The sequence below is a fragment of the Dermacentor silvarum genome, chromosome 7, assembly GCF_013339745.2.
Source record: "Dermacentor silvarum isolate Dsil-2018 chromosome 7, BIME_Dsil_1.4, whole genome shotgun sequence".
Taxonomy (NCBI): domain Eukaryota; kingdom Metazoa; phylum Arthropoda; class Arachnida; order Ixodida; family Ixodidae; genus Dermacentor; species Dermacentor silvarum.
In genome coordinates, this window is record NC_051160.1 from 185812311 (window position 1) to 185821968 (window position 9658).

At 45.3% G+C, this 9658-nt stretch overlaps 1 long non-coding RNA gene across 1 annotated transcript; it reads right to left on the bottom strand.

Annotated features, from left to right (window-relative positions):
- Window positions 1-5177: 5177 nt before the first annotated feature.
- LOC125946593 (uncharacterized) lies at window positions 5178-8208 on the bottom strand. The gene is made up of 3 exons (XR_007467684.1): window positions 8086-8208; window positions 5322-5458; window positions 5178-5247 (listed from the first exon to the last, which is right to left on the bottom strand). It is a non-coding gene; the product is annotated as an uncharacterized LOC125946593 (long non-coding RNA).
- Window positions 8209-9658: the final 1450 nt, after the last annotated feature.

Genomic DNA, 9658 nt, shown 5'->3' on the forward strand with positions numbered 1-9658 from the left:
ATGGTCCGCAGGTGTTGACAGGCAGCCCAGATGATCTCAAGTGAGGATGAGGTGTCAACAAATCCGTTTATTTATTGCAAGCAGGACACCACCGCCCCTTTTATCATTGCGATCATGCCGATAAATGTTGAATATGTCACTTTGTGTAAAAATTTCATCATCTGAAACATCGTGGGGCAACGATGTTTCCGTTAGAGCTAGAATGTCAGGATTGCTATCTTCTATATAAGAACAGAATATATCGCGCTTATTTAGTATGCTACGTATGTTAGTGTACGATATTGTGAGCAAGCGAGATGAGTCAGTAGAAAGGGGCAGTTTAGGAACTCGTGCACCCGTAGATTTATTTAGCTATCTGCTACATAGTACGACGGTGTCAGTATCAACATCGTACATGTATTCCTTGTTATTAATCCGCGTTTTGTCAAGTGACAGTTTGCACGGTTTATCCTGTGCTCTTGCATATTCTAGCAGTTTTTTTCTTGCTAAGCGAGTGCTCGGCGCAAAATCCTCACGAATAGATAAACGGGAGCCTTGCTCAGCGCAAAATCCTCACGAATAGATAAGCGGGAGCCTTTTAGCTTCCTTGCAGAAGCCAGAATGTTCTGTTTGTCTTTAAATGTGACAATCTTAGCGATTATTGGCCTGCATTTGTCATGAGCGAATCGACCAATTCTGTGCACTTATTCAAATTGGTCACTTGATAAAGTAAGCTCCAACCTTTCAGCGCAGAGTTTGATGACTTTTTGCACTGAAGTCGCCTAGTCTTCACCGGCCTCATCGCTGATGCCAAAAAACAGTAAATTTGATCTACGTAGCCTGTTTTCAGCGTCCTCGCACCCTGAAGTTATTGATTTTAACTGGCGTGAAAATGACTGGATGCTGTCAGGTGTTACTGCACCACATGTTTCACGTAAGCTAAGGGTGGACTCGAGAGTGGCGACTCTGTTCTTAAGGCATTTCACCTCAGCGTCTGTGGCGTCTTGCTTCTCTTTTATCCTCTTAAGTTCCACCAAAATTGCAGTTTCGCCTGCTTCTATCCTGCGTACAATGTCTAACACGGAATCTTCAGGTCCAAGATTAAGTTCGACATCCCCCGACAGCATCAGTCGCAACGAGACACAGAAATAAGCATGAAGTCGCACAATGCGGTACAGCGCACGCTTGACACTGTCACAGAACTCAATTGGGCACGACACCGCTATTAGACTGCAATTATTACACTTAAAACCGCTGGAATTGTCCAGGTAACTAACCTGTAACAACAGAAGCAGTGAGCGTCCCATTGTCGTAGCGGCGTCGTGCCCAGCAGATAGCGGTTGTGGCGGGCTTTTATATCCCGCGCCGGATCCGATGTTCGTGCCGGTGCATTGCCCGCATTGCCCGGTGGTGATTCCGTCGTCAGCCAAAGCTGGTGTGGCATACCACACAGGCGCCCCCATGGTCTGAGGTAGATCCATGATTCCGTCGTTGACAGGGTTCGTCCAAGAAGACCACGCATGCGCGTCCAAGATACGCGGCACACCCACGGAGCCATGTTCAAGAAGAACGGTAGGACGGCAGGTCAGCCCGAACAGGAGGAACTGTAACAACAGAAGCGGTGAGCGTCCCATTGTCGTAGCGGCGTCGTGCCCGGCAATTCCTGCAGACTTCCGAGCATGCAGGGCACACAGCACGAGGGTGACGCTCTTGACCGCACCAACGGCATGGTTTCCGCATGCTGTTTTTACCGGAGGATGAAGATGGCTAGTTTACCCCACGTGAATAGCTGCCGCTTTCGCCCTGTTTCGAAGTACACCAAGTTGACTGGGGAGCGGGCGCAACTTTCTTCACACATGGCACTTACTGGTGGAGCTCGGCTTGTTGCTGACAGACGCTCTTGATCTGGCGGACGGACTCAAGAGCCTTCTGAAGAGTGAGGTCCGCGTCGAGCTGTAGCCTGACGGATAGCTGCTTATCATTTATCCGAACTACGAGGCGGTCGCGCCCGAACTCTTCTCGATGAGCGCTGAACTCGCAGTCTTTTGAACGTGTGAAACACAGCAATGAAATCTTCGGCCGATTCACCGTATTGTTGCACTCCGGTGTTGCATTTGGCTCGTTCAAAGATTACGATGCGTCGCAGGATAAAGTATTTGTTGAACTGCTCCGCGACTGCATCGAATTTCTTGGAGTTCTCTTCAGAGAAAGCAGAAGTGGCGCAGATTTCCTCGGCTTGCTCGCCCAAGATGTAGACTAGCGCGTCTACTTGATGCTTCTCGGGCTTAACGCACAACCCTGAAGAGGTTCGGAAACGGTGAAATCGTCGTTTCCACTTCGGCCACTCGTTCAGCGAAGAAAAGTTGAAGGCATGCGGCGGTTTAATTACGAAGGACGCCATGGCCTCGAACGTTAAGGGTCAGGTTGCTTGAGTACCGAGATGTGCGTATAGGGAGAAGCTCACCGGCGTTTCTTTGCTGACATCGTCCTTCGCACGGAGGAGGACTAGTAGCCGATGTCCGTTGGTAGAACCTGTTCTTCTGACACCATGTTGTAGCCAGGAGGGAAGAGCGAGACGGCCAGACGAGGAGTCACTACGCACACGTGCAATGGGCTCCCAGACGTGTTCTATCTCTAGAAGAAGAGCACGCGCTGCCAGATCACCGACCACCCACAGTCACGGGGAACTATGTCTCCCCGATTTCACTAGATGACAGCATGTACAACATGCCCCACCGGGATTGAACCTCGGCACGCTGCGCGGGAGTCGGATACTTTACCACTGAGCAACGCAAGCGCTTGCTAACAAGCAGCAGAGAAAATGCCATATAAACGAGCCCTAGGCAGGCACGCTGGTGCATACGATGAGATGTGATTCAGACAAGGCACGCAATCAATGCGGTGATCTCGAGCCTCCGCCAGTATGGTGGCGCCAACTAGTTAAGGCGCCTGCAAACGCAGCGTGCCCGACATGTAAGTTGCATATAGCAGTTGCATGCTGCATGTTACTGGACCTGGTTAACTCAAGCAGGCTAGGTGACTATTTGTCATCAGTCCGTTTTGAAGATTCCAATAAACAATCATGATCATCACCATCAACTAAAACAATAACATGTCGTGCCACGTATCAAGGGATGTGAGATGTGTGCCACGTATTCTGGATACCTCTTCGTACTCGCAAGGTACGAACCGCTGATGAAGAAGCGAATTGTCGAGCTATGTGCGCGGCTACAACCTGGCATCATCGGGCTCAGCAGACTGCTGTGCAGATAGCATACAAGCCGCAGCTCACCGCCTACGCCTGGCAGACAGTTCAGACCATTCTCGTCGGAACGAGGCGAAGAGACTTTGCCGCGAAAACCCTGGTGTGCGTGGTGCTGAAATTCGACCTACTCTTGAGCCGTTCCACTAGCTTACACTGTGACTGTGCTGCGTGTGCCGCGCAGGCCTGTGACCGTTTATTGGCAGAGAAGTACACCTGCAGAGCTGTGAATGAGGTTTTTATCAAGCTTACATTCGTAATTGGCAACAGCTTCAACAGATGGTCACTAGGCTGATGTATGCTAATGATTAATGCAACTAGCAGAAAATGCAAGCGAGTTACACAGACTTACGAATACGTGGGGGAATGAAGTGACGTATTTAGATGTTAGATTATAGCTCAAAGAAATCGGGAATAATGATCTTTACGAAGAGACACGTAATGCCATGGCATCAGATTAACAAAAGTTCATAGCCATAGTAAAGCAATATAAATAGCTGGGTGTTAACTTAAACGATAAAAACATTTACTCAAACATACACCGAGGTAATATGAGGATGAAAGGGAAGCGGAATGGAATAATCACGAAACGTAGAGAACTTCAGGGTTACAATAAATATGAGGTGGTACCAGTAATTTAGAACGGAGTAATAGTGGCAGTGCTGTTTGCAAATTCAATTGTGTGCCTAAAATCAGTGATCCTGTCGGGTTTAGAAGTATATCAAATGTGGTTAGTCCAATGGCATTGGGGAGCTCACGGTAATATAACAAACGAAGCTGTGCAGGGTGACATGGGTAGGGCTGTACTTTAAAGCCAGAGAAGCGAAGTGTAAAACACGTTTTGAAGAAAGACACAGGTACATGTAATAAAAGAAATATGTGTTAAAGTGCACAAATATCTGTACTTCAAAAGCGTGTACACAGTTTGGAGGAAGAGGTCAATACGTTTGGAAACCAGGTACAGTACTATTGAAAGTGCAAATTAATCACCAGTAGTCAACAAAAAAAAACAAGAGTTAGAGAAACAGGTGCGAAGAATTGGATGCAAACAAAAACAAAAAAAGCCATGAGATTTAAGAATGCGGCAAAAGTAAATCAGGCGGCCAAATCTGTACATTAACACAAAGGGCAGTGCTTTGCTGTACCTAGCCTGAGCTGGCTGCTTGAGGAAACGAAACACACCGGAGTAAATATTCGCAACTGAATCAAGCATGTGTCCCCTGTAGCTAAAGTCCGAAAAGGTATCAAACATCGTAATGGAATGCTGAGATGTTCTCCCAGCAATACCCGTAGGCAACGACACCCTTCCGGAAGCGCTAGGATTTAAAGCGCGTATAAGTATTTACTGGTCAGCAGTCGAGATAAGAAAAACAATTTAATATATTCGTGGAAAAAAACGAAAGGAAGAGATTGATAGCACGAAAGTCGGTGAAACAATTGTAGACATAGAGGTTTCCATGGAGAAAAGATCAAAGAGACATATGCGAAATGCTAGGCTGTGATAGATGTCGTGAAACATGAATAGATGAACCAGGCTAGGTGATTGCTTGTCACCGCGCCCTTTGAACAGTTATGCCAATAAAAATGATAAATCATGGCTATCATCATCATCATAGTCATTATCATAAGGTGACGTGTGAGGGGACCAGGTATGAATAGTTAACGGCGACGCCGGAACGAATGCGCGTGCACCAAAACTATTATTGAGGCTATGGAACAGCCTGTACGATGGCCATTCCTTTAATCTCTCCGTTTGTTCGTTACGTTGCGCTTCCCGTCATAGCTATGAAACCATTTCTTTTTCTCATGTGCTTTATACCTTCGTTTGTAAGTACCTGCACTGCACATAATGAAATTACAGCTGTACTTCGCCAAAATGACCGCTCAGTTATCCTGCGACTAAAAAACAGAATATCGAACACTTAATTTCACCTTTACCTGGACTATCAATATCCATGTGCTTCTTCCTGCTCGAGGTAAATTTTCCCTCTAGCATGGCTGATGTCCTGTCAAAAAGAGCTATATTTTAGATTTCTGTGGCGTAAATTGCAGGAATAAATATGAGTATATTATATATTACATTCCCTTTCGGTCGTAGGAGGCTCGTTTGAAAAAAATAGAATTATCGGTGATATTCAGCTTCAGGCCCACCTCACACCAAACATTGGCCCGTTTGCTCGTGTTGTAAGTCCAGATGGGTTCGTCCGTTGATAAAAACTGAAAAACAAATGAAGGCATGCGAATCAAGACTCTCAAATATGCGAACCTAAGTAACTGTGCTTGCGCTTAGTTATTACCGGCAAGTCTGAGAAATAAAAAAAACATGACATTGTCACTTGCAACTCACGGAAAAAAATTGTATTACATTCGTACAGCCTGCGTGGAGGCCGCCCCTTCAGCCAATTTAACACCAGCGCACTCAACAAATGGTTTCCAAGTTAGGCACACTTCCAATTAGAAACGTATGCAGAAAAAAGGCACGGCTGCATTTGAGATATGATTATACTTTGAAGCAGAAATAAATGTCGGAGCCCGAAGAGTTTCCCCTAGAGAGTGTGAAGATGGATATATGTAAAAGTAACAAAAAGTTGGTTTGAGCAATAAAAGAAACAATCACTAATTGCAAATAAAAGATGATGGCGTTTCATTATCGCGGCAAATCGGAGTAACGATTTCCTTCCGAAAAATTTTTTGCATTTTGCTGTGGAGCTGGGAAGTGTGCTCGAGGTAAAACGGCTACGAGTGTGCGAACACGTGACCAAGCAAAGCGCTACACAGAGGTGCTCCCTCATCATACGTCTCACTTTGTCCAGTCCTGCCGCGGTTCAGCCCACCCTCTTCTGCATATGCTCCGATCATCGGCTGCTCCATGTATCCATTCTGCAGGTCATGCAGCATCTTATTCCGTAATAATCACCTCACTGTGTGCTTTACCTCTCGCACTGGGTAGGATGTATTGGATGCCTTAGTATGGCGCACGTATTAGCGGCGCCCAGCGTTGCATTGTGAGAGTTGCAGAAGGGGTCCCATTTCTGTCGTGCCAGTTAGCATACCGTTCTGCCTCGTCCATTAGCTTCGCCAAGTGAATTTTTCGCTTTCGATTCCCACGACGCTTTCCCAACTCTTCTACCCAGTGTGGCATGCTATCGCCTTTTATTCACTTTAACCCTTTCCCCAGCACCAGGTCGCAACTCGGTACTTCCACTGGCTATCCTTTCTGTCTTTCCTTCCCTACTGTCTGCCTCTCTTTTTGCATAACAGAGACCTAACCGAAGTGTCGTAGAGACTCTCTCTCTTTCCATAGAGAGACCTAACCGAAGTGTCGATGCGTGTGGAAAGTATATTATTAGAGTCTATAATTTTTAATTGCAGTATATTTTAGCCGTTGTAAACCTCTCTAGACCACTTCTGCACTTCATTTGGTCAAATCTGCAACTCTTACAATTTCACAGGCTAGCTATTGCCTCTCTGATGTGAAAAATTTGAGAGTGAGACGCACAAGCTAGGTAAGCGCACCTCTGAGGCTAAAGAATATACCTTTAAAAACAAATGTTTCAAAATTACATTTTCGCCAGTATAATAGAGAATTCTCAAATCACAGGCCATAAAAATATGGGAACACATAACTTCCGTATGTTGTAAGCCTTTTTTCTGAAGGGATTTTTTAGACATTCCACCGTGGTCAAACAGACGGCAAACAGGAGAACCCAAAAAACCATATTATCCATGTTCAAAGGTTTGAAAATATCAGGCCACAGGTACGAACTTCAGCTACGGGTTGGTGTGAAGTAAGGAATTCTCGCTATTGCACTGATCGGTGAGATGACCTAACTATCGTAAACGTGGGTTGCATGACTACTGCTTGATTTCAGAGAAAGCCATTTAACAATCTGTTCAGGAGACAATTCTTTTTTCTCAAAACAACTCACCTATTGTGTACGTGGATATTTCAGAAGAGATGAATCATCGTTTATTCTTGCTGTTCTCGAAAAAAAATTGGGTACCGTGCATTTTGATCACGCGTTATTTGCACGCGTGTTAACAATGTGTCGTTCTTGTACCATGTAAAAATAGGTGCCAGCTGAATAAGCAGAAACTATCAGTCAGCTTAGCTGAAGACCATTGTGCCGCATTGCGCCTGTTGCTTATCTCAGAGATAGGTTTTAAATTTTTGAGGTTTTATCATCTGTTTTAAGAACTGATGTTAGCGCTGCTACGAATCGCATTGGAAAATCGGAGTTGCCGCACGTAGAATTTTTTATCGCAAAAATGACTTTCCTCTTTCAAGCTAATAAAGAGATTACACTCACGGCGACAGATATTATCGGTGTATACTAACATCTGCCGCTAAACACATGTCAGTTCGACTTTGACGGCACCTCTCCGGTTGGACGGCGGGTATGCGTGGGAAAGCTGGTGCTAAAATAGCGAAAATGGCCATTTTCTCCTAATATTCTAAAAACGATTTCGTCCTTACCGCTGCTGTGCTCTTGCTTAAAATTCACAAAAAACATTGCAATTATTCGTCTCGGTCGTTTAATATATTATTTGGCATAGCCGATTGACTGGTTTGTCAAGACAAATGTCAAAGCCCCTTTCTTAAAGAAAGATGGTTGAACGCGAAGCTTTCTCCCATGCAGATTGAATCAAAGTCAAAGTCCAAAGCTAACGACCACGCAACGAACCCAAGAAATGCTGAGCGATCCGACGCGATGCATATGGGATTTGACTGCTTGATTAGGATTGTATTTGTTGAACGTTGAAGTTGAATGAAGACACATTTCATTAAGTTGCAGCGCCTTTATTTTAGATCATGTAGCCGTTGATTAAACGCACACACTCACACTTTCACGGACGACTTGCACGTTATTGCCGTGTGATCGCTGTGGTAGATAGTCAGAGGCTCTGCCGTTGCCTTTACACGGGATCGGCCTTACAGGCACGATGGCACTCGCCCTTACGTTTGCGTATGGCAGCCTCTTCTGTCGTGTTCTGCACCCGAGGCCTACCCATGGTGACGGCCGAGAATGCATTGCGCGATGCGCGTAATGCAAAGCATATATATACAGTTCGTCGGGGTAGCGTGGCGTTGCAGTTCTCATTGTTCTTATGAGCACAACTTCGAATGCAAACTGTAGTGTTCTACGATACGTATGCCGTGTGAAATTGTTCTATTGTGTGCGCAGATGCGCAGATAGTTCCATTGTATGAGTTGGCTTTCTTGCAGTTCGTTTTCGGCGCTCACGGACGAATCAGTGAGATATAGACAGCTTCGCTTTAATAACAGCGAGTTCGGCTTGATCTGTATCTCGAAACATAGAAGCCATGCCACTTACGGCGTCTGCAGTAAAGCGAAGCAATGCCTTCAAGATTACTTTTTACTATTCGCTCCGGATGAGCGAAAGAGCTGCGTCCTGCAAACCTATCGAGGACCATTGCACGATTGTGTCCCGTGGCAGGACGCCGCTCATCCGTGAAATAACTGAAGCGCAGATGATTGCAAAAGTGCGTGAAAGGTGTGTTAGTTTCCTTTCACTGGCTCTCACAGAAAAAGAACTAAGTTTCGTGAAGGCGGCATCACTTGACTCATAACTATGTTACAGGAATGCGCAATCCTTCTTTCTTCATGTAAGCACATGCGCAGTCTATACTGCTTCACATATATAAACCGACTCAGGGGCTCAACAAATTTAGTTGAAAGTTTGCGCTTGGCGTGTATTCTTCTTCTCCCACGTTCGTGTCTTTTTGTTGCGCAACAATACTTGGTTAATAGAAACTTGGAGGTTAAAGAACCTCGCGAACACGTTAAGGACCGCGAAAATAAAGCGATGTAGCAAAATATGGTAGAGACAGAAAGAGAGCAGTAAGGATCAGAGAGCAAACAGGGATAGCCGATATTTTATGTAGTTTATATTACGAGAAAAAAAACGGCGCTGGGCAGGCCATGTAATGCGTAGCGTATACAACCGGTGCGCCGGTGGAGAAAAGCGCAGTAGCGGAAGGGAGGAATCTAAAAGCGGGGGTGATGAAATTAGGAAATTTGCAGGCGCAAGTTGGAATCAGCTAGCACAAAAGTGGGGTAATAGGAGATCGCAGGGAGAGGCCGTCCTGCACTGGCGATAAAAATAGGCTTATGATGATGATGATTCTGATTTTGGTAGTAAATGCAGTGAATCACTTTCTGCTTTTTATTTTGCTGAAATTCATCATACCGAAGATCAAATCATAAAAGGAATCGTAAATAAAGAAAAGAACATATCGAACCCTATGCGTCAATTTTCCTGCTTTGCTCACAAAAACAATCTACACCAGTCACTAGCATGCGTCAGTTATTGCTCGACATAATCAGGTTGTCCTATCACAAGTACAGAAATAGTGAAGACTCCCGGCACATTCACTGTTCCTAATTCGTTTCGT